This window comes from Furipterus horrens, unplaced genomic scaffold (assembly GCF_987537825.1).
Source record: "Furipterus horrens unplaced genomic scaffold, mFurHor1.1.pri manual_scaffold_4, whole genome shotgun sequence".
In the NCBI taxonomy this organism is placed as follows: Eukaryota; Metazoa; Chordata; class Mammalia; order Chiroptera; family Furipteridae; genus Furipterus; species Furipterus horrens.
The window spans coordinates 100,937,113-100,960,797 of NW_028327174.1; the positions used below are offsets into that span (position 1 = coordinate 100,937,113).

At 47.0% G+C, this 23,685-nt stretch overlaps 1 long non-coding RNA gene and 1 pseudogene across 1 annotated transcript; both read right to left on the reverse strand.

The window, feature by feature from the left end:
- Positions 1 to 251: 251 nt before the first annotated feature.
- Positions 252 to 12,227, reverse strand: LOC150012540 (uncharacterized). The gene is made up of 4 exons (XR_016510753.1): positions 12,124 to 12,227; positions 8,849 to 9,167; positions 5,455 to 5,586; positions 252 to 394 (listed from the first exon to the last, which is right to left on the reverse strand). It is a non-coding gene; the product is annotated as an uncharacterized LOC150012540 (long non-coding RNA).
- Positions 12,228 to 19,516: 7,289 nt separating this feature from the next.
- On the reverse strand, positions 19,517 to 20,525 carry LOC150012541 (TBC1 domain family member 23 pseudogene; annotated as a pseudogene).
- Between the last annotated feature and the right edge of the window lie 3,160 nt (positions 20,526 to 23,685).

The window sequence follows — 23,685 nt, forward strand, 5'->3', positions numbered from 1 at the left end:
AGAGGGCCAGGCAGGAGACCGGCAGAGAAGAAAGGAAAGTCAGGAGGCCAGTGAAGCGCCCCTAGGAAGTGCTCACTGGCTCACCTCCACGCTGCTCAGCCACTGCTGGACCGACAGGAAGGACTGTTTGGCTGTGAGGTCATACATGATAATGACAGCATCCGCCTTTCTGAAGAACTGCTGGGTGATGCAATGGTACCTGCCACCGCAGAGACGCCAGTCAGGGGGGCATGGTCTCCCCTCTGCAGCCCAGCCCATCGGCCCCACCGGGGGAATGGAGGAGGCAGGGTTATGTCAGGGATGGCTCCTCGCCTCTCCTGTCCGGCCGTGTCCCACAGCTGCAGGGCCACCTGAGAGTCAGCCACATGTACCATCTTCACACGGTAATCGATGCCTGCAAGTGGAAGGAGACTGTTACTTCCAAATCAGAACATGATGCCCCAACATGTCTGGAGTCACGTAAGGCCAAAGGTGACAACCCTCCTGTGTAGCTCCTGGGAGGTGATATGGGAAATGGACAGAGCGCTGGACAGGGAGGTATGAGACCCGATTCTGTCTCTGCTGTTTATCATCAAATCACTTAACCTCTCTGAACTGCAGGCTCTCCACTGTAATATAATCCATACCCTCTATAGGGATACTATAATAAGGTTCACATGAGATCACACATGTAAAAGCAATATGCCAATGCAAAGATAATAGTTATTCATGAATTACTCCCTCATTGTAAACACGGAGAATAAAAGACTATCCTAAAAAATTTCCTTCCTTCCTTTCTTCCTTCCTTCCTTCCTTCCTTAATTCCTTCCTTCCTTCCCTCCTTCCTTTCTCTCTTTTTTTCTTTCTTCCTTCCTCTCTAAAATCATTTTTAAAGCTCCCCTAATAAAGTTCAAATATCCCTGAGGATGGATCATACTTTCAGACTTCCATCAGCCACTTCAAAGGTATGTGGAGGAGCAGGAGGATGGGACGGGGTGGCAGGCGGAGGAAGGGCAAGAAGAGAAGAAAGCAGAAGGGGGAGGGAACCAAAGGCAACATTCACCCTTGAGGTGGGATTAGAGCTCCTAATCCCAGGCACTGGGCCATTTGTATTGTCTCTCTGAGGCAGTGACCCTCCTTGGAGTCACAGATCACAGAGAGAGGGGATGAGATCAGGAACATTTGTTCTGTGCCCACAGCAGCCCTCAGAACTTTGATAACAGATATTCCTCTCTCCAACATTTTAAGAATGTTCACAAATGCTTAATAAGATTCAAGAACTCTTTGCCCCTTAAGGTATCAGATTTTGGAAACACGGGGCATCTCCTACCATGTCCAAAAAGGCCCAGCTTCTGAGTTCCTCACCCTGGAGGGCTGAGAGAGGGACAACAATAGCAGCGTGTACCAAAAAAGACAGAAGAGACAAAACAGACAAGGAGGTAATCGATGGAAAAGGTCATCCTAGCCATTGTCCCCAGGCAAAGGCCAGAGTCTTGGGGCCCATGAGTGGAAGAGAGCGGGGAGGTCACCACTCCTTGAAAGACTTTAGAGGCCCTGTGCTTCACAGATGAGAGCCAGAAGGAGCAGTACATTTGGGTACAGAGAAGAGAGATTTGACTCATTGGTTGAATGCTTGATATTTCTAGCTTTGATATGCTCTCTCTCCATCCTTACAGTGCTCCCCTGTGACATCCATGTGAGTCACCTACACACACACACACACACACACACACATGAGTATGCACAAACACATGCACTTGCATGCATGTGTATACACTTATGCACATACACATACACACAAGCACAGAGATATGTACAGGCAGCCCACCCCACCCACCACACCTATGACAGATGAAGAAACAGGAATCCAGAGATGGCATGCCTTGCCTAGCTCGTCAGCAGCTGCAGTGTGTTGCAAAGCCAGCTCTGAGACTCATTCTTCTTTTTACACCAGTACCCTGGGCACGGAGACACCTGGCAGCTTCATTTTACCTAGAAAGTGCAGGGCTAGGTGCTTCCATCCAAGTGGACTACAACTGGCTGAGAGCTGAATCTAAGGGGAGCTTTCTTCTTAGCTAAAAGTGGAAGGGCTTCCCCAGTCTGTGCTCTGGGACACTGAAGGGGCTGCCCACTTTCTGGCAACATTCTCAGGACAATGCCAACCACTGTCAACACACCTTCGAGGCCTGATCTGAAACCAGCCAGCCCAGGGTGGGAAGCGCTGAGGACACAGCCCTCTCCTTGGTGGAAACGCTCGAGGCAGAGGTGCAGCCATGTCTCCGCTGCCTTCTTGTCTTGTTCTACCTCAATGGCTAAATGTTTTGCCAGAGGACAGGATGCTTATCTTGCAGAGAGTGAGGTAGACCAAGGAGTGCTGGAAAAAACGGGTTCTGTGCTGTGGTGAGCTTGGTGAGAGTCCCTGCTGGGTATTGGTCCTTCCCTTTGCAGCCTCAGGCAGGCAGGTCCAGGAAGCACATAAGTCCATGGGGGACACGGGGCAGTAGAGACATAAGGAGTCAAGTTCAATAGAAAAGGCAATACAGTAACATGGTACCAGAGGGCCTGAATGACACTGACTTCTAAGACCACCACCAGTTCTAACATCCCAGGAGCCAGGTGACCATGTTGTATTCCTGTCTCCGTTCTGCCTTTGACCAGCTCTGTGACCTTGATAACGTGACTCCATCTCATTTGGGGAGGTTTCACTATCCTCATCTGTAAACTGAGGTGTGATGGAGGGTATGGAGGGGTGTTCAGCATCTGTTCAGCTGTCACATTCAATGAACACATGGAGGTGACCTCCAACTTGTAATCTAACTTGTTCCTGACAGCTGGAAATCAGGAGCCCCTGTCACGGTGAAGTGTGCTGTGTGGTGGGATGGTGGGGGTTACAGCTGGGTGATGAACTCCAGAAAGGGTGACAAGACAGACCCAAGGTGTCATTTAGAGCAGAAGGTTGTGGGAGTGCCTGCAAGTTGTCATGAAGAAAACTAGGGATTTCTCTGTGAAGATGGGAAGTGGGATAGAAACTCAGCTGGAATCTAAGAAGGGGCAGAGTGCGTTCTGTTGGGTAAAGTGGGGTGGGGCATGTTGCATAATGTGGGGCAGTGGAAAGAGCACTGGGCTCAGGGTCTTGGGTTCTAGGGAGCTTTAGTCTCTAATAATCAGTCTTCTCATTTGCAAAATGAGCTCTGATGTGCTATAAAAACTCCTTTGACATCTCTAGGACACCCACAAATCCCAAGCACCTGCTTTTGAAGGAATCGTGTGGCCCTAAGGTGGTGCAGGCAGGGTGCTCAAGGCTCACGGTTGTATCGTAAAACTTACATTATGCACAAGCCAGGAGTTGAGCACAGTCATGTTCCTATGAGGGGGGGGGGAAGCCCAGAGGCCCCCTTTGATGATGGAGGAGAGCTTCAAGGGGCTGCCGAGTGTCCATTAGTACTGCGTTCATAGTTCAAGGGCTGCTGCGCTGGACAGGTGATTGGCTAGAGCTCCCGTCTCGGGTTGGACTGCTTTGGCCCTACAGGGCCTGTACTCTGTGGCTCTTCTGCCTCCCTACAGGGAGCATTTTTCTTCTGGCTGTGTGACTGTGCTTACTGACACGTGCACCAGAGCACGTGCACATGCCTGCAAGGGGGCGTTTGAAGGCCTGAGGTCTCGGCATCCGTCCCCCTGCCTCCCATGAGCCTGTGCTTGAGTCATGACTTGTGGGGGCGCACCACACTGATTGATCTCTGGGGAAGGTGAGTCCACATTCACCCCATTGCATCCTGTGAAACCATACTTGGAGCACGTGGCTCACTCCCAGCCATTTTTCTCCAGTCCAGACAAGGCCAGATTCTTTTGAGCACAGTTCATGGGCTCTGCCTTTCTCCCTGTCAGGGTCCTAAGTTTTCACCTTGGGGTACTGTCAGTTTTGTGATGGAATGGAGCAGAAGGGAGGGGACAGGAGGATGTTCCAGATGTGAAAACAGCATAAGAAAAGGTCCAGCAGTAAGAACGTCACTGTGAAGCATGTGGGAAGAGACCCATCTATATGAGGAAAATGGAAGGAAGGGGGCCAGTTCAGTATGAGAGGAAACACATGGGGTCTCCCCAGGAAGAGTGCTGGGGCTGAAAAGTTTGTCCTGTGGGGCCAGCTATCAGACAGGTAAGGGTCAAAGATGGTCTGGACAGAGACTCAGGCTTGGAAGCGGTCTTGTGTGACCCAGTTCATTTCCCTCATTTTTCTGATGAGAGAAAGCTGAAGCTGAAAGAGGGACTACATCCTCCTGAAGTCATATAGCTGGTTAGTGGCAGGAGTGAGATAAACATCCAGAACTTCTGGTGCTCCACTGCATCTCAGCAGCCTGCCCTGCCTGCACCAACGTCTGTCCACCTCCCATGGCAGGAAAGTGTCCTCGAAACCCACGGGGTGCTCAGTATGTACAGCTCAATATTACTAGCAACACTGTGGAATGGAACAGAAGGAGTGCGCTGGGAATGGGGAGGTCTGTATCTATACCAACCAGCTCATGGCAATGTGGACAAGCCTCTTAAACTCTCTGGGGCTCAGTTTCCTGCTGTGTCCATTGGGCTGATAACTATTCTTACCTCCCAGGGCTATGTGAAGATAAAGTGAAATGATGCATATAAAAGCCCATGGTAAATATTCAGATCATACCAACATATTTTCAAATATAGTTGACTCATCAGTGCGGTCATATGATACATAGTAGGCACTCAATGGGTTTATTTTTTCTTAAGTGATTCAACTTGGTAAAAGCTAAAAAGGTCAATAGGACTATAGGTTTATCACATATTCCAATAAAATGAGCAACTCTGAAAGAAGAGAAAGGGCCTTAAATCTAAATAAAGTTTTACCCAAGAGTGGGAACACACTCAGCCATGATCATTCACTAATAGCTGGGCCTAATGAGCTTCTACAGTAAGTTCCAGCTGTCACCCAGCAGACCTGGGATGTAGGATGGGTGACACGTGCTGGGTAAAGGAGCCATCTAGGGCACTGACCTCCATGCCACCTGTCTACACACACACTGGGAGGGGCACGGCATGAAGCAGCTGGCCCATGGGGGAGGTGGGGGTTATGTGTGTGAGGGGGGCATGCTCAGCAGGAGCATGAAGATTCAGGGCCCTGCTGACGGTGGGGAAGGGATGATAAAAGAGAGACAGGCCCAGCAAGGGTACAAGGGGCCTGAAGTCTACCTCTGCCAATTTCAGTTACTCTCTGGTAGGACGTAGGGGCTTTCAGTGGTCTCATCCCACTGGAGTGAGTTTAGCAGCCAGCACTCTGCAGGAGGTGGACTTCACCATGTCCCTCCCAGCCTTGCTGTGGAGCAAGCAGACTGTGCCTGCTCTCCCTGGGGGCCTACAGCCTCCCCCACTGGGCTCCAAGTCCCTCCCTCAGTCTCCTCCTCACAACCTCCCCTTTCCAGAGGTGGGACGGGACCCAGTCTAGGGGCAAGAACTTACCCACAGTGGCTGTCATGCCCTGGGGAACCAGTCATCACAGAATCTCCTGAGGAAAGATGTCTTGCCTACGGCGGAGTTGCCCACAAACACAATCTTGAAGAGACGGTCTGGGGTGAAGGGACAGCCTTCCTCCTGTGGACGGTGGACAGTCTGGCCAGCTGCTAGAATGTTCGCTAGCTCCTGCTCCTGCTCCTGCCACCGCCTGCCCGTCACCCATCCCTACAGAGTCCAGAGGAGAGTAGGGACCTGGCCTGCACACCAGCACTGGGAGGCCACCCAGCCTGGGATGCAGGTAGCTTTGGGCTCGGGGCATCCTCAGGGGGGAAGGACATCCATTCAGCCAACACTTGCCCACCCGCAGTGTTGCAGGCCCTGTGCGCGGCCTGAAGATGCAGGGGGAGCAGGAGAACTGGTTAATGGTGGAGTGAAGGAGGCAGGCACGGAACCAGCGGTCACAACACAATGTTCCAGGTGCTCTGGGAGCAGGGAGGAGGAGCCAAGCATCCATGAGCAGACACTCTGAGCTGGGGCTTAAAGCAGAGGCAGAGATTCTCTAGGGGGTCAAAGGGAAGATAAGGTGGGGTGTTAGCAGGAAGGAGGGGAGACAGAATAGAAGAAGAATTATCTCTGCCACAGGGCAGAGACAGCCCGGGCTGGGGTAGGAGCTTTAGTTTCTGCCCTATCATCATTGAAGGCCTGGACTGATGGAGGATACCTATGCCTCCGTGCCCTTTGCTCTTCAGTCCCATCTCATCAGCTTCCATCCAGGATCCTCATCTGCCCTGGGAGCAAAGCAAGACAGCCTCCACCTAGGAGGCTGGGAATCCATGCTGCTAGGCCCTGGGCAGAGCATTCCCAAGCCCCGAATCTCTGCTGCTCCTTCTCCACTGCCTGGTAGCAGGAGGCGCTGGGAGCCGAGCCCATTAGTCTGGGATATTAAACGCCAGCAGGGAATGGACTTGCTTAGACTCTGAGGGCAAGAGGCAGAGTAAGGACCCGCCTTCCTGCACAGGATCAGCCCTTTCCACTGAGCCATCATTCCTTCCGGAGATCCATTTGCTTGCTCCTCCGAATCCTGCCTTCAGGCCCCGCCCAGCTGGGCCAAATGAGGAAACTCTTTTGAATCTATTTAGAAGTGGATTTGGGGGAATTAGCTCCTCTCCTGGAGTCAATACTAGAATGGAGTAGCAGCAGATCTTAGCAGTAGTGGAGTTTCAGAGAAAAGCCATTAACAGGCTTTTGGGGAGAAATCAATTCCATGCAATACTTAAGTAGGAATTCAAGGTCAATTACAGAAATTTAAACTAAAAAAAAAAAACACTCCCCACTTAAAAACGATGCCCCCTACCCCATTTCTTTACTTGCAATACCAAGGGCATGGGCTCTCTGCTGTCCTTGCTCAGCCTCTGTACTTCTAACTGCAATTTGTGTGAGACTGAAGCTCTGAGAAGCAATCTGCATCCTCAGGCCCCCATAGGGGTGGGGCCTGAGAGGCCCAGGGTGGGAGGAGGGGGTCCTGGCTGCAGAGGCTGTACCTGAGCGGCAACCTGCCCACCCCCCCCACCTCCACCACCGAGACAGAGCACTGGCTTTTTTACAGGCCAAAGAAGAGAAACACATTGACTGATGCCTCGGCTCCAAGCAGAACAGTACAGCGAACTCCTGGAACTTGTGTTCATGCACTTAGCCTGTGTCCCCTCGGAGAACAATCCACAGTGAGACAACCGGAGTGGGACAAGGGGGCTGGAGAAAGGTCTGCTGTTCTTTCCCACACTTAGAAAAGCTTTACAAATAAGAGTAACAGGTGTATTGTTTTGGAATTAGGAAGGAAAATAAGGATTATTTATAATCTCCCCTACCACCCTGCAGTGGTCACTATTCATGTTCTGATGCATTTCTTCCTGGCTTTTTTCTATATAGAGGAAAGAACGTATGGTTTATTGAGACAGACTTGAGGTATTATAATTTTACACTTTTCATATATTATTAAGTTATGAATATTCCTCTGGGTCACTAATTTTTTTTTAATGTGATTTTTAACAGCAGTGTAACATTTATTGAATTAATATGCTATTGTGTATGTTCTATTAGTTTTTCAGTTGTTTGCTATTATACACTTACATTCTTGCATTAAGTCTTTGTCTGACTTTGCTTGTTTCTGAGGAAAGATTGCTAGAAGTAGAGGTGCCAGTTCCAAGGATGCGATATTTAGAAGTTCTTGGTTCTTCTGACCAAACTACTTCCCGGAAGGGTGGCAGCAGTTCCTGGCTCAGCTGCCCTGCAGGGAGGGCCTGCCTCGCAGCACCGTCCCAGGAGCAGAGCCTCTGTGGAGGCTGTCCCGCGGCTCCCAGTAGATCGCATTTCCTCATCGCCTGCGTTTCTGTCCCCAGCTAGATGGCAGCCCAGCCTGGGGGAGCCACAAAGTGTGAAAGCAGGGCTAGAAGGCGGGGCCAGGTTGTGCCCTTCTGGGCTTCACTTCCCCTTCTGTCCGAGGAAGAATAAGTTTCTGATGCCTCATCAGATAACTGCGAGGATCAAATACCATAGCAGGCACTCTTCTTAGAGTTTTCCCTTTACCTCTGGCTCCTTGACACTTCTTTCCCACATGGGGTGAGGGGAGTCGTGGGGTGCTGAAAACCCCATCTGTGCGCACTGCGTGTATGTGTAGGTCTGTATGCTGACAGATCGGGAGAGTGGCCTCACCCACCAGTGGGTGACACCCAGTTCTCCACCCTTCCCTGGGCCCAAGGCCTCCACCATTCCACCCTTCAGAGCACTGATACGTAGGCATGAATCTTAATCCAGGCCCAAGAATGACAACCGAGGCCAAGAAGATCCTGCACAGTGACCAGAGAAGTCTTCCTGTCACACATGTTGATACAGGCATGGAAATGCTCAAGGTGGCAAGGGCTGTCCCAGTGTGACCAGAGGATCCTCTCTCACACTGCTGTGGACATTTCTAAAGCTGTTTTAGAGGGTCAAGTGCATGGCAAGGGAGGGATGTTCAAGGAGCCTATTCGTAAGTCCAGGTCACAAACAAGGTGTGGAACATCATCACCATGAACAAGAGGAGATGGTTCAGATGGCGTCCTTCTACCTGCAGAATTTAGAGAAATATCTGGTGGGGGAGTTCAAGTGGGACATGGGATTTAAGTGTTATTCTGAATGCGAACAGAGGGCATAGGATAGGGAGTGGGGCAAACATCAGAAGTTATAAGGAGAATTTACCAGAAGCCCCAAGTCCCCCAACAAGACACTCAGCTAAGCAGGGGAAGGTGGTGTTGGAAGGACACAAATATGTTGTATCACAAGACCAGCCGCATCTGACTTCCCGGGCTGCCTTGGGGGACAGGCCCAGGGTGGCGTTTAATGCCAGGGTGGGATGTGCCCTTACCTTGGACAGAGCTTCCTTCCCAACAGGCTGTCCTCGGGGAGATGTGGGCATGAGCTGAGAAGGTCGGGCCTGCTGGCTTTGCCCTTCCCCACCCTGGTCGGAGACCTCCTCCTCTTCTGGGCATCTGCTCAGTGGCTGCTCAAAGCTGCCCTCCAGGAGCTGGGGCAGGGGGTCTTCTTCAATGGAGATGATTCTGTGGAGTGCCCGGGGAAGTGGTCCCCCTGCCCGTGACTCCTCTTCTGTAAGGGGATACCCACTCAGGCCCAGGGAGCTTCTCCTTCTCTGTATGCCAAACACATCTTCTTCCTCCTCTGACTGGCTATTTTAGGTGGGGAAGAAAGAATAACAGGAAGAAAACGAAAGTGTATCAATATGGAAGCCACACAGCTTTTCCTCCAGAGGACAAAAGAGTACCACGTCTCGGGGGCAGAGCGCTCCAGGAAAGGAACCACCAGACCCAGCATTCTTGAGTTCATTCACCCAACACACTTATATGAGTGTCTGATGATGAGGCTGATGATCACGCAGGTGATGATGGTGAAGGTGATGCTGATCTACCAGGTACTAAGCTAATGCCATCATCATGAACAAATGGACAAAGCCCCTGTCCTATGAAATGCTCAGCTTAGTGGAGGGGCTAAAGCAACAATGACACAACTCAATACATTGTTACAAGTTGTGAGAACTGCTGTGATGGAGAAGAAAAGGGTGTGAAGGAAGGAGCATAACAGATCTGGAAAAAAAGGTCCTGGGTGACCAACCAGATGACCTCAGCTCTGTTCCCAACGCCAGCCCTAATTAACTGTGTCCCCAGGGAAAACACACTGAGCCTCAGTTTCCTCACCATAAAATGTGGCCCACCGCCCTGGCTACCTCACAAGTAAGGCAATGCATTAAAAAAAGACAGTCTTGCAAAGCAGCCCTTGGCAATATGAGGGAGGCGCAGCGCTGCTCTGGGCAAAGTTCCCCCCGCCCCCCGCAATCAGGTGTCTCAGAGTCAGCAGCCCACAGGCTTTGAGTCGAAAGGAAGCCAGGCAGGGTATCTCGACTAGCCTCTCCTTCCTTTCTCTTTCTCGTTCTGGGACCTGCAAGTCAGAGTCAGGAGGAAGTGGCCTCAGTGCATGTCTACATCCAGAAGCATCTGAGCATCAAGAACAAGGAGAAGCAGCAGATGGCAGGGGTGCTGGGCCACTGCACAGGCTGTCCTTTCAGCGTTTTGGGGAGCAAAGGCCTCACAGGTCCTTCCTGGCACAGGAGTTCCTCTCAGGTTTTGGTGAACAACCGAAGCTGGGGAGTATTTTAAAGGGGACAGAAGATTTGACAGGAAAGACCTTTCGTCCAAAATTGGTACACACATACCCCTCCACACACATGCACATATACACATATGCACACACATGAACATGTGTGCGCACACACAAGGATTGGAGAAGGGAGTGGAATGGGGACGAAATGGTGAGGCGACAGAGTCACGGGAGAAAGGTGGACACAGGACACAGCACAGGCAGAAGAGACGCCCCTTCGTCTTCCCCTCTGAATTACAATGTTTATTACTCCTAAAAACCGACAGTAGGAAGGAAAAAAATACATGTGTCATCGTTCTGAAGTTAAGTGCCATTCTGAAAGATAAATTAAGATATATTGTTTGCTCACAAAAAACGGTTACTTAGTTTGGGTCCCTTGATATAAAGTAAAGGATTTGTAGCAATTCAAGTACTTTTCCACTTTTTATGAACTCACAGTTTTTAATAGAAGCTGACTGTCTCCTTTCCAACAAGTTTCTTTTATACTCTAACAAGCCTACTGTTTATCTGCTTTTCAACACAAGTAGTAAGTATTCCCATCCACTGTCACTCTGTTTATACACACGAGTGTACATGCGAGCAAGTGTGGCCGCGCAGCATGTTTTTTCAAAGGCCTTACACCCAAAATAAGGATGGTCACTGAAATGGTCCTGAAACGAAACATTTCTTTGAAAGATTTTATTTGGGAAATTCTCAAACACTACTGACATTCTGTAAAACCTTCAGCTTAGTGTGACCGAGTTCATTTTTGGTTTCCCAGCGAATGCTGTGTGCGGGGATACCGCGCAGTCACCTGCGCCAAAGCCTGCCGTGGGATTCAGGTTCACAAGTTGCTGCTCACTCAGTTGTCTGCTTCCTCCAGAGACAGGGCCTGTTTTGCTCAGCACTGCATACTCAGCGCAGAGCACAGTATCTTGCGCATAGTAGGCACACGCTAATAGATATTAATGGCAGGACTCATGTCTTATTTATCTTTGGGATCGTCACAAAACTCTAAAGAAGGTCTACTACAGAGCAGGTGATTGGTAAATGCTTGTTGAATGAATCAATCAATGAATATATTCAGTTCTGAGGAACCAATAGGCCAACTATTGCACAAATTTAGGTCCCAAGTTGTATCTCGCTGTTCAGCTACCAGAAAGGAATTCATGACAATCGGGTCCAAAGACATGACTGACATCCAGAGTTGCCTGCCTTTGCTTGCCTGTTTATTTCATGCTTCCTGTTCTCAGTGTCTCCTAGCTGGGCAAGTATGCACACTTCCTTCCCAGATCTAATACTAAGGGATCTGGCTGACTCTGTCCCTCTGTGTCCATTGATGTGGATGGAGTACGTGGCAACAAGAGGAAGAAGAGGGGGACTGGCTGGTTTTTTTGAATAGCAACAAGCCCCTCCTTTGGGGCCTCAATCACGTGTTGTCCAACAGGAACAAAACATATCATCTTTGAGTTAATTAAATATCAATCATTGAAAGGAATCTGCCAAGCACAGGCCCTATTCATGTCTGTAAAGATTTCAACTATAGGAGGTTCCATAGGACACTTTAATTGCTCTTTAGGGCTTAAACAGTCTTGTCTCTGAAAAACCAAGAGCATCCATTCCGCTCAGCAGACAACAGGGCATTGTCACACTACACCCTCCATCTCTTCCCCTCCTGTTCTCTCTCCTCTGCGGATCTAGAGCACCTCTTCAGTCCCTCTGTGCAGGCACATGTGGGGAAGGGGGTGCACAGAAAAGACCAGGCCCTGTCCTAGGAGCTCGCTCTGCACAGTGCTCCTCCCACTTGGACGTCAGGACAGGAAGGGATATGTCCTCCAAGATTCCAGGGGAGTGAGCACAGCTGACCCCAGGCTTCCCCACCAGGGCCACTACTCGAGGGCCAGTCTGCACTCAGCATGGGCTCAGGGCCTGCTCCCAGTGAGTACAAGACTGACAAACAGATAATGCATGAACAAATAGAGGATGACTTACCTCCTAAGAATCCCTCCGCTGTCCACATATTTGCCTATTACAGAGCCAGATCTCTGTTTCCGGCTTGCCTTGGAAGCAGCTGTGTTTGCCTTGGCTGCCTTATCTTTCTGTAGAAACACAAAAAGTTCCTCAGATCCATGCCTGCTGGTTTGTCCCAGTGTTTGAGTAGAAAGTGCTCAGCTTGCCCACTGCAGAGGTCAGGCTCCAAACAGACTGTGAAGTAAGCAAGCTGTGTTCCTGCCTCCCTGCTAGCACTCACCTGCTCTTCCCTTTTGCCATCACCTCTCACCAGAATTCCTCCACTTCCTGTCTAATGATCTAAGCCAATGAACCAACACACAGTTCAGAGCCTGGGGTCCACAATATTGTTCTTCACAGGACTATTGATAATTTGTGAGAGGACAAGTAAGAAGAGATACATGTGGAATGCATAGGGAAAACGTTTATGGACAGAAAATACTCTGTGCCTCTTGAAATCACGCTCTCCTGTGTGGCTCCAGTTCCTTTTATTCCCAAAGCCTCAGATATGAGAAAGAGAGGATCCATTAACCCAGTGCCCTGTCCACAGCTGCTAAGGTAGCAAAGGGTACTTCAAACCTTTTGTGGATGTAGGCTGGGAGTGGATAAATTGCTCACACATCTGTAATGGAGAGCCTAGGTGGGGTGGGAGCTTACACCCACTTGGCCAATGCTCCCTAACAGATGTTTTCCAGGAGATGAGGGGGAATTAGATCACAGGAAGAATCTCTCATTAACCAGCCGTCCTCAAGATTCTCAGAGATCCTTAAGGGGGGTTCACAGGACTCCCAGGGTCCTTGAAGGTATGGCTATAATGATTCCAAATTAATCTTTAATTATTACCCAGCACGAACGTGATTTTATTCCTCTTTCTTCTATTCCTCACAAAGGTTCTTAAGTCCATTCTCTTTTAAACGCAAAATGAGTTTGGCAGGAGAGGGGAAGCAAAGTCAAGGGAATAGGATGACATTTCATTGGAAGTTTAAAAATAAATTCAGTGTTACAAACATATAGACTGGAGCCTTGCCTCTAACAGTACACACAGGTGGGCAGCAGAGATGTTTGCTGCCAGCCAGGGATAGAAAAGAAATGGTGGAACAAGGCCCCTTGGATCTGCAGTCATAAACTGGGGCGTACCTCATGCAGGACAAACCAGCTGCCTCTTGCTGACTGCATTTAGGCCACTGTTCAGCTAGCGTTCAGTGCAAAGCCTCTTTACACGAGTTTTCTAAAAAAATCGTTAGAATGTAAAAAAAAAAGGTCGGGATCCCCTTTCCTCATGTGGTAATTGAGGTCATGGGCCAAGGAGGTGAATGACTTGCCCAAGGACACACATGAAATTCATGGTGTGATCATTCCAATAAAAACTCATACCAATCAGTCCTGCTCCAATTTTTCTTCCCTTTTGAACACCCAACTGCTACTGTCTAAAAGGGAAAAAGGTAGGGAAACGTGGGATCATAGATTTGTTTAATGCAGCCCATCAGGAAGATGTTTAAATAAACACGGAATAACATGCCTTTTGGGAAAGCATGTAAGTGTGGTGCTCAGGTATGGAGCAGCAGGGGCCCCCACAGTTTAAAAAGACTAGACATAAAATCCACTATGTCAATTGTAAGATACATATTTGGAATTTGATCTATGACAATGTAAAATGCAAATTTTTCATCTAGAGATCAAAATTTTAATGAAGAAAAAAACTGAGCATTTTGATTGAAAAGTGATCATGACATTTCAACTGCACCATCTCATGGCAAGAACTACCATTTCTGCATCCAAGAAATGTGTGACCCTCCCAAATATTTCTGTCCTTTACACCAAGAGAGACGTGTGTGGCTTCATGGAAAGTTAACACAGTGTTACCCAGGAGGCCATCCTGCATTTTTATTATTTTCAAAAAAGCATAAGCCATGGTCCTGCCCCTACAGAAGGAGCAACCAGACCCCAAGCCTCAGGACATTCCTGGCCAGTCCTGGCTCAGTTTCTGGCTGCCAAGGGACCACAGACCTTGTCTTTCCCCAGAAAAAGGGGCACTAGGCCCTTACCTAGAAGCGTATGTCCCTTTCATCCTGAAGGTGTTTGTTCCTTTCCCTGCAATGGGAAAGAAGAATTTATTCAAACATGGAGTTGGGGGTCGCCAAGGCCAATAGCAGCTGTTTTGCCAGTTGGGTGGGTACAGAGGAAGGCTTGGTGTGGAAGGCCCAGGGAGCATGCAGAACCTCTTTCTTAAGGGATTGTGGTTCACAGCAGAAGGTAGTCTGTGTGTAAATAAGTTCAGAGGAAGAGAGACTGGTCTAGAGACACCCATCACCCTTCAGATCATGTACTGGTCTAACTGTCACCAGGGAAGCCTTCCCCAGAGAGTGACCAGGAGCTCCACCTGCACCTGTAAATTGCTCTGGGTCCCACGCGCCCCTCTGAACCATTCACTCATGCCTACACCCACTCAACTAGTGTCTTCTGGGCACCCACCACATGCCAGGCACTGTTGTAGCTATCAAGGTTACACCATTGAACAGAAGAACAAATCCTGCCCTCAGAGAACCTGCACTTTAGTGCGGAGTGGTCAGAGGAGGCCTCACAGAGAATGCAGTGTCTGAGCAGAGACTGAAAGGGGGAGAGAAAAATTCTGAGGTATTTGGGGAAGAACATCGCAGGCAGAGGGGCCTGAAAGGGCTGAGCCTGGGGCTGGGGTAGATCCCCCCGTGATAGGTGAAAATCCGCAAAGTAGGAACCTTACATTTGCTTTAGTATTTACTGTACAGTGCCGCAAACTTCCGCGATACAGCAAAATATCCACTATAATTAATTAAATATAATATTTTGAAAAATACCGGAATACAGTAAGGCCATCATAAGTGAACAGCGATATAGAGAGGAACTACTGTACACTCTTCAGGGAAATGTGATCCTGTGCAGGGTGGTAATTTGAAGCATGTGAACGCCTCTAACAGCCGTCCTGAATACATAAGGCCAGTTAGTATGTTGGCAGGTGGGTGTAAGCCTGATGGCCATGTGAGATGTAATTCCCTAGTAGGGCACAGAATGCACTGGGAGAAGAAGTACCATTTAGCATAATAGGAATGAGCCAATGTTTGTCCCTCGCGGTGGGCACATTCTATGAGGGGAGTCAAATAGTTCCTGCAAAGCAAGAGCAGACTGACTCTTGTAACTAGGAGAGCCCCCAAATGGGTTCCCACTCCCAGTGGGCTAGGTTTTGCTGATAAGGTTATAATAACCTCTGCAGAAACATCTTGCTGAAGTGTGATCAAGTTTCACTTTTTAAAGAAGCAACTTTAGAATTATGTGAGGGAAACTTAAGACCCAGAAGGGACCTATAGAAGGAAATCTCTCTTCTTAAATGATTAAAGAAGGGGTATTTGGTTAAGAATCAGTTATATTTCTAGCACTAGTTAAGACTGAAGAAAAACACAAGAGTTTGGTTTTTTCTTAACTGGTAGAAGGCCACAGGGAGTCAAAACACAGTAAGGTAAGGGAGCCCATATTGAGAAGCGTCCTGTCAATAACAAGCAGATGACATGCGTGTGGAGCAAAATCTCAAGGCCCTGTGCACACCCCAAAATGAGCCATTATCTTGATTGTATTTAGTTGAATATGATTTCATATGTAATTTTTACATTTAAACATGGTATAGAAACAGCATAACCTATATCATAAAACCAATGTAGAAAAACTAGAAAGTTTGAATCATGAGAACTTTAACCATGGCCTTACTCAAAGCAAAATATTGTACTGACACTATTTGTATATAATAAAATGAATTTTAAAAGATGTTGCATCAAGCCCAAGACTCTATCTTGGAACTAAAACCTTTTCTTATTATCTTTTTGTGTTCACAGAAAGAAACACAATTGAACAACTTCCTTTTCAGACATTTTTGACAGTTTATCTGGACTCTAGCAATTCCTAGAATGTGCACAGCTGAAAGATGTTTTCGATGTTACCTTTACAGTTTTTTTAGAGATGACAAAATAAAAGGGATAGAAACAAAAAATGTGAGAGAGCTGGCTTCCAGTAAGTGTGAAATTATCACTGTAAGTCTGAATAGGTTCCTTCTGCAAGGCAAGGTTAAAAAAAGGGTTAGATATAGAAAACAGATTTTGACATATACACGAGAAAGAGTGATGTTATGCTGTTTTAGACAATAGCTTGGGAACTTGACAGTCTTATCAAGCTGTGTGATGGAAAGCCAGCACTTACTGACCCCCAGAGGGCGGGAGCAGCAGGGGCTGTGTCTCTTAAGTTAAAGGAAAGAATCTCTCTTTTAGGCAAGACAAGCCCTTTGTGAGGTTTTCTTTATTTTCTGCACAGAACCTCTGACATGAACAATCTTGTTCACATCAAATTCTCCCAAGTGGCCATTGCAATTCCAAATTGTCCCTTAAATTCTGTTAGAGAAATAAGATCAGTTAACACAAGAGCAGCAGATGTTTGGCCCAGAAGGGTGTCATTTTAGACTAAGACGACCCCAGGAAAACAAGAACAGTCTATAAGGAAACTTTGTGTCTCTGTGGTGTGGTCCAGGGTCAAAGGCTGATTGTCACCCACTGGGCTGGCTAAAAGTCCTCCAGATTCCAGGCAGATAGAACGTTAGAGAAAGCAGTTCCCTGGAATAACACAAATACAAGATTGGGAAAGAAGCCTTTGTGAGGTTTTGAAATGGTGGCCTGGGGTAAAATTGGTTCCAAAGGGATCCCCTGAATTCCTCCACCCCAGAGACCAGTTCAAAGATGGACTTCCTGGGCCTGTGTCTGTGCTGTTCCTGTCAAAATTTTCTACCTAAAGATGACACTTAAGACATTAGACAGACAGATGGACAGATAGACAGACATAAGAACAGTTATTGGAAGGCTAGATGATAATTTTATTAGGGAGCAATCTATATCTGGGCAGATAACCATCAAGTCCCATAGCATGTCATTCCTAGGAAAAGAAAATAAACTCAAAGCCAAAGGGACTCAAGGAAATACTGGAGCTCAATTCCTCCCGAGCTTCGCTCCTAGCCGTGGGCCACGGAGTAGTGATGCAGAACGTCTCAGATGTGTAAACCACAAGGGAGATGAGGATCTCTTGGTTCAAGGAAGAGAGGGTTTCTGCTGACTCTCGGTGGCAACTTCACTTGTGCCAACATCCTCCGGTTAAAAACCAGTAAGAACACACCTGTAGTCAACCAAAGCTGAGTTTATAATTTCTTGCAAGAGGGAAGAATGTACACCGGTAAAGAGTGTTTAGAACTGAAAGGATTTGGACTTGTGTCTGGTGATTTTGGGGAGGATTTAGGAAGGTTTCTCTGCATTGACTGTTACCAGTAAGCAGGTATAAGTCTATGACTGTGCGTCTTTTAGTTCTTATTTAGAAGGTGGGGAGAATGGAGTAGTGCTGAAGCTGTGGTTGGTAATGAAGCCGCAGTCACTTATATTAGCTAGGATGTGGAGAGGCTTGATATTTTTGTGATTTGCATAGTGATCTTATTTTTGTCTGACTATGAAGTAGTCATTTTTGTCTCCCTTGTAGTCACAGAGTGACTGTGTCCGATGCTGGTGTTCTGTGAGATTATGTCCCACAGAACACCATGACCTAGTGCCCAAGCCAGCTCCTGACGGCTGAGTCCTGGGTGTGAGCATCAGGCCGGTTGCTGAAGATCAGAGGCTGCTCTTCTCTTTTTTAGACACCGTACACCAATTTCTTGGTCCTGATACCGGGCTCAAAATAGAGAATAGCTATGAAAGAATTTGTAGAAGTTGCTGCAAAGTGGAAGTGCACAATTCTTTGTATTTTATTTTTTTGAGAAAACTGTATTGGTTTATTTACAACTGTCATTTATAAACTGTGACATGTCTTTACATTAATATTATGTAAAAAGCTGAAATGGGCAAAAGATGAGATTTCAGAACATTTCTAAAGGGGGTGCCAAGAAACAGAATAAGAGTAATATAACAGTTGTGGGGAGAGTTAAAAATATCAGTTATTGCACCAGGTGCAATTTCATGCAAATGTCTTCAACCACTTTAAGTAAACTGTTTTTACTTAAGTATTGGAATAAAATATACTGGCCGATGCTGCCTTTTATTCATTTGATTTCCATTAAGTAAATTAAAGTAACTGTCTGCAAACAGGACACATCTAAACATTTCTCCTAGCAACCCCTTACAGATGATCTATCACATTTTAAGACATGGCGAATTGTAAAATTTGCCATTTCCCAAATTAGATTTTACAAGAAGTTGTTCCATGTCCTCAAATGTGTCCTTGGATTTCTCGTACCTAATGTGTCTAATACGGACCTCAATAAATGAAAGTGAGGAAGCTGCAAAATAAAGCAGATCACTGTACAGTTTTGTCATATTAAGAGAATAAAAGTAGGTTCAAACCACTGGAATTTAAGTAAGACAAGACAAAAACCAAAGAAGAGAAATTTCAGAACATGATGATAAAAACAACTATAGTTTATACATCCCTTTGATTATTTGGCTTTTATTTAAGTGGATATTTGTGGTCACAGACCATAATCTCACTGAGGATAAATCAGTATATGTTCAACATGTGTCTTCAAATATCCTACATCAGATAGTCCATCTGTATATTAAGACCAATGACCTTTGCATAGATACAATTCTGTCCTCAAAAATGTTAACTGTAATCTTAACACGCTTACCTACTTATTATATTGCTTTTCATTGCCCCAGAGAAACCATTAGGATGAAGTTAAATATCTGAAGCACATTGTCTTCAAAGTATTAGCCAATGGTGCAAAGAAGATGTTTGGAAACAAATGTTTCAACATTTCCCTGGCTGGACTGAATTTCTGAGTTGGCTGGAATCTTGATCTATTTCAGTAAAAAGATTCACTCTTTTTAAGAAGAGAAACACCAAGCTAATTATTAATCTATGTAATAGTTTTTAGTTTCTGATATTGCTCAGTGGATAAAACCCAATGTAGCAATTAAAGGGGTCTCTTGAACTATTTCTATCTCTAATTTTCGGAGAAGACATTGCAAATATGTGTGTGTATGGTTGTTTTTAAATCTGAAATTGGTGCGTGTTCCCTTAAAACAGCTCTTCAAAACAGAACTGCATTCCGCTCCCTTAGTTCATAAGAGCACAGGGGCAGTTACTTCAAAGTCATTTAATAATTGACTTTCATAATTAACCATTTTACAAAACCAAACATACAAAAGAACATTTTTAAAAATTTTAACTGTCCAGAGATTGATTATAATAATTTACACTTTTTAGGCCTGCTCTTCAGGCACCCCCATGAGCAAATGAAATGTCTCCAGTTACTATTCAGTCAGGAAAATGTCCATGTTTCTCTTGGTTGCCTTAATTTCTTTTGAAATAACTTTCTTTCACATTAACTTTGCAGAGCATCCAGAACTTTCATGATCTGTTGTTTTATGGATTTGGTAGCATCTCGTGCATTTGGGATCAAATACCTTTCAATTGCCAAGATTTCTATTCCTGAAGCACTGCTATTTCCATACGTGAAGGTAATGAGTTCAGGGTGTTTCTTTTTGGATGTAATTTTAACCACGGTATTTAGTGTTGTCGAGACTGTATATAAGCCAATCCCTTCCGAGAAAGAATCTCCCTTAAACAGTACACATTGTTTCAGTAACCAGCAGATGACTAGGAAACCTGTGTCTGTTTTCTTTCGCTTCTTTACAAGGAAAATGATGCTTGATGTCCGGCTTGTTTATCCTAGTCTGAATGTTTACAACCTCTTTTCTATCATCATCTGACATGGAGGAAGTGTCAATTTCATCTGTGTCGTTTTCTTCCTCATCCCCAATGCTGAACACAGGCTTCGCGCCACGGTATGGCTTGCCCACCCTGTCGCTGCTACTCACATGCCGCTCCGTGCGTGTTCTGTCTGGCCAAGGAAGATTGAAAGACATTCGGTCCACAGGCATTGATGTATTCTCAATAAAACTGATAACTTTTTCCCCGATATTAACGGATTTTGTCTTCAAAGCAATATTAATTTTATCTACGAGTGATTTTGTTCCTCTATCATTTGAGCCATTAGAAGATTCCCCAGCAACAGAAGAACTGATGCTGCTCCTTGAGCCTGAGGTACTAGCAATCCAATGGCCATAACCATTTTCTGGTCCATCCACATTAATGCCTGCCAAGTGCTGCTGCAGTGCCATAAATCCTCCAATGGCAATGTTTACATATACTCTGTTTTTCTGTAAAAAGTGTGCCAGGATCATGTTCATATACATGTCTTCTTCCTCTCTGTCACTGCCCATGAAACAGAGGTGCTCCCCACCAGCAATGGAGCCAGACTCATTGATCTGCTTCTGTGCTTCCAGCGAGGATTTTACTAACTGTGCAAAGTCGGATGGGTTCTGGAGCATCTGTCTGGATGAGTATTTCTTCTTTATATCTTTGTTGGACTTCCATGCAGTTTGATTTTCTGGAACTTCTAGTTGTTTCTAGTTTTGAGGTAGTTGTATTCCTTCTTAGTTGTGCAGGGAGACAGAGCATGTCAGTCTCGGCCTCCATCTTGGCCAGAAGTCTCTGGAAGTGCACAGTTCTGATATTGAAACTTTCCTTATCTGGGACCCACTTGTACCCAGGAGTCTTGACCATTGATTAAACAGCCAAGGAAATGGAAACAAGCGAGCAATGCTCCTGAGCACCTGAAATGGAAGTCCCCAATGCCCCACATTTGACAAGAACTCAGTTTTACACAGTATCGGCCCACTCCATTTTGCATACATTTCTAACATGTTTTGCTAAAGTGGTCATAGAGAATTAAAATGCAGTGGAGAAGGTGAAGGAATGCTCTGAAGCTGGAACAGGACAGAGTGGCAACGTGTCCTGATACGTTGAAGACCTCGGGTTCAAAGGAAGAAGCCAGAAAACAAGGACCGCAGAGTACTTGAGGCCATTTCTAAAAGTGTTCAGAGTAGGCAAGTCCAGAGAGACAGGAGGTAGATGCGTGGTTGCCGGGGCTCAGTGTAGCGGAGTGGGGAGTGGCAATGAGTGGGCATGGGATTTCTCTTAGGGGGGAGATGAAAATCTTTGGAATTACATAGTGGCTGTGGTAGCACAACTTGGTGAATATAACAAAAACCACCTTAAAAGGGTACATCTTGTGATAACTGAAACGTATGATAATAAAACGTGTTAAAAGAAAAGAGCATCTGACAACCTGACACCCTGAGAGCAAGAAAGGATTCCGGAGCTGAGGAAGGCCGTACGCCACCCCGAGCTGCAAGCTCTGCCTGCTTCACTGTCTGTGTGACCTGTGTGACCTGTCAGCTGTCGCCAGTGCAACCCACATGCGCACACCGTCCCTCCTTGGCCACACGCTGCCCTAGGTGCCAAGGGACACAAAGACGCCTACAGCATGGTCTCTGCGCTCTGGAGGTATTACATACAGCTCACCCGGGAACAGGCATTCATACTAACGACCCCAAGCAAGTCACCATGAAAAGGTCACTTCAAAATGCTTAGTTTAAGAAGGCAGAGGAGTGGGTCATAGGTAATAAATTCGTGAAAGAAAAATTTTTGTCTATCAAAATTGCAACCTTTTAAAGAAATATTAAATCCTCTGATGTCAAATCTTAGCTAGAAAGATAATGCCTGCGGAACAGCTCCTTTCCAAGAGAGGCCAGACAACGCGAGGCCGCTGCGTCTGAGGAAGGGCAGACCTCAGTAGCCCCAGGCAGTGCGTGGCTCAGAGCGCTGCAGGTCCGCCAGTCTCCTGGACCCCTGGGGGCCGCACCAGTTGTACTAACTGGTTATCTTTGCAAAAGACTCAGAGCGCCTTTTACTCAGAGGGCTAAGAACAGCATGAAGCTAGAGTGGAGGGAAAGGGGGCACATGAGAGATGCGTTGTGGTTGGGAGCAGCTCAGGGAAGGCCTGATTCAATCTGCCCCCCTTCACCGACTGGGCTCTTGGTCATCTGTGTTTTTCCCCAGGGGGTGGAAGAAAAAAGGGGGGGCCCACCCCCATGGAGTGGCTGGGAAACTGTTGCTGGAATGGGTGTGTCCACTGGTGTTTTCTAGGCTCAGGAAATGGGGCAGGTGTGAAGGGAGCACCCATCTAAGAATGGTGCCTCAGAATGTAGGACCCGGGCACAGCTGTAAGTCACAGCCTCTGGTGGACAGTTGTGCCCCAGTCTGACTTCAAAGGGAGACCTGGGGTAGAGAGAGAGGAGAATCAGGTAAACATCAACTGGTGATTTGAGATGAGCCCTTAGCTCTAAATCACTGTTCCATACTCAGGCTACTTCAAAGGACCCTAGCCATAGGCTTTGGAACACAGGGCCTGCTTTTTAAAATAAACATTTAGGAGTTTTTTAAAGACATGAGTTCAAACCTGCTACAAGAAAAGGCATGTTTAAAGGGAAAGCCTCGGCTTTCATTTAGTGGCTCTCCCTTGAGGCCATACTCAAAGTTCAGGGTTTGAAAACAAAGAGACGGTGGCCTGTGTCTTGAGTTCTGGGAGATTAGAACTAAGCTGAGTAGGGGCTGGGGGAGTGAAGAAACAGATTCCTCATGGAGAAGCACGGGGTAACCAGGGAGGTACCTGGGGAGTGTTTCAATAGCTGACTATTAGAAATGGCTAGAGAGCCAGACCCTCACCAGGGCCCCCACCTGGACTCATGCAGTCTGCTGCGCTTTTGGAAGGAATGCGAAAGGCAGAAATGGAGTGACTGCCCCATGCCCCCAGCCTTCCTCCATCCTCTCTCTGCCTGTGGGCCCCGGTAGGTTTAAAGAGCCCAAAGATTGTCTCACATTATTTTCAGTAATAGGATTTGTTGCAGGACTTTTCTGCAAATGGGGAAGCCACTAAGCCTGAGGGTATCATACAACTGAGTGCAGCCTGGTTTCTCAAAGCTTGGAACAGGATTCTGGATCGGCAGCAGCTCCAGGGGCTGGTCACCTCCTCTGCTCCACAGCAAGAGGAGATTCCTCAGTTTACTGCTTGGCTCTCTACTCCTTTGTTTGCCAACATGTGGTTTCTGCTTATTCATGGCTTCTGCTTACTTGTGGCTTCTGTCTTTGTGTCTTTGAGCTTCTAGTCATACTACCAGCTGCCTTTTATCTCAGTCAAACTTCTCGAGAGAATTTGATTAGAGCATTGTCACTATGGCCCATGTTAATAACTTTCATGCCAGGCCACGTCTTGGGCCACTGGCTGGTCAATCAACAGGCTGTACTTAATTCCCAAGCCCATCCCTGGCCCCATCGGCCGTAACTGGGATAACAGGATTAAAAATGACACCACCCCACCACCCTTTCCTATGTGTTAGGGGGCTGATTGTGTTGGTGGCAGGGTGTGTGGGGGGTGGGGGGTGATGAATGAGGGAACAGCATACTTCCTGAGACTTGGTCTGTTGGAACTTCTAACCTAGCAATGAAAGCTAGAAACACACGTGGGAGGGGCGGGGAGGTGGGGTGGTGGGTCTTTTGAAAACATTCCAAAGGCCTCCGCAGTGTGCATGGGAGAGTCTCATGCCCATAGCACTGTTTTGTGTGTCAGTTCTCCCCCTCAGGTTGCAG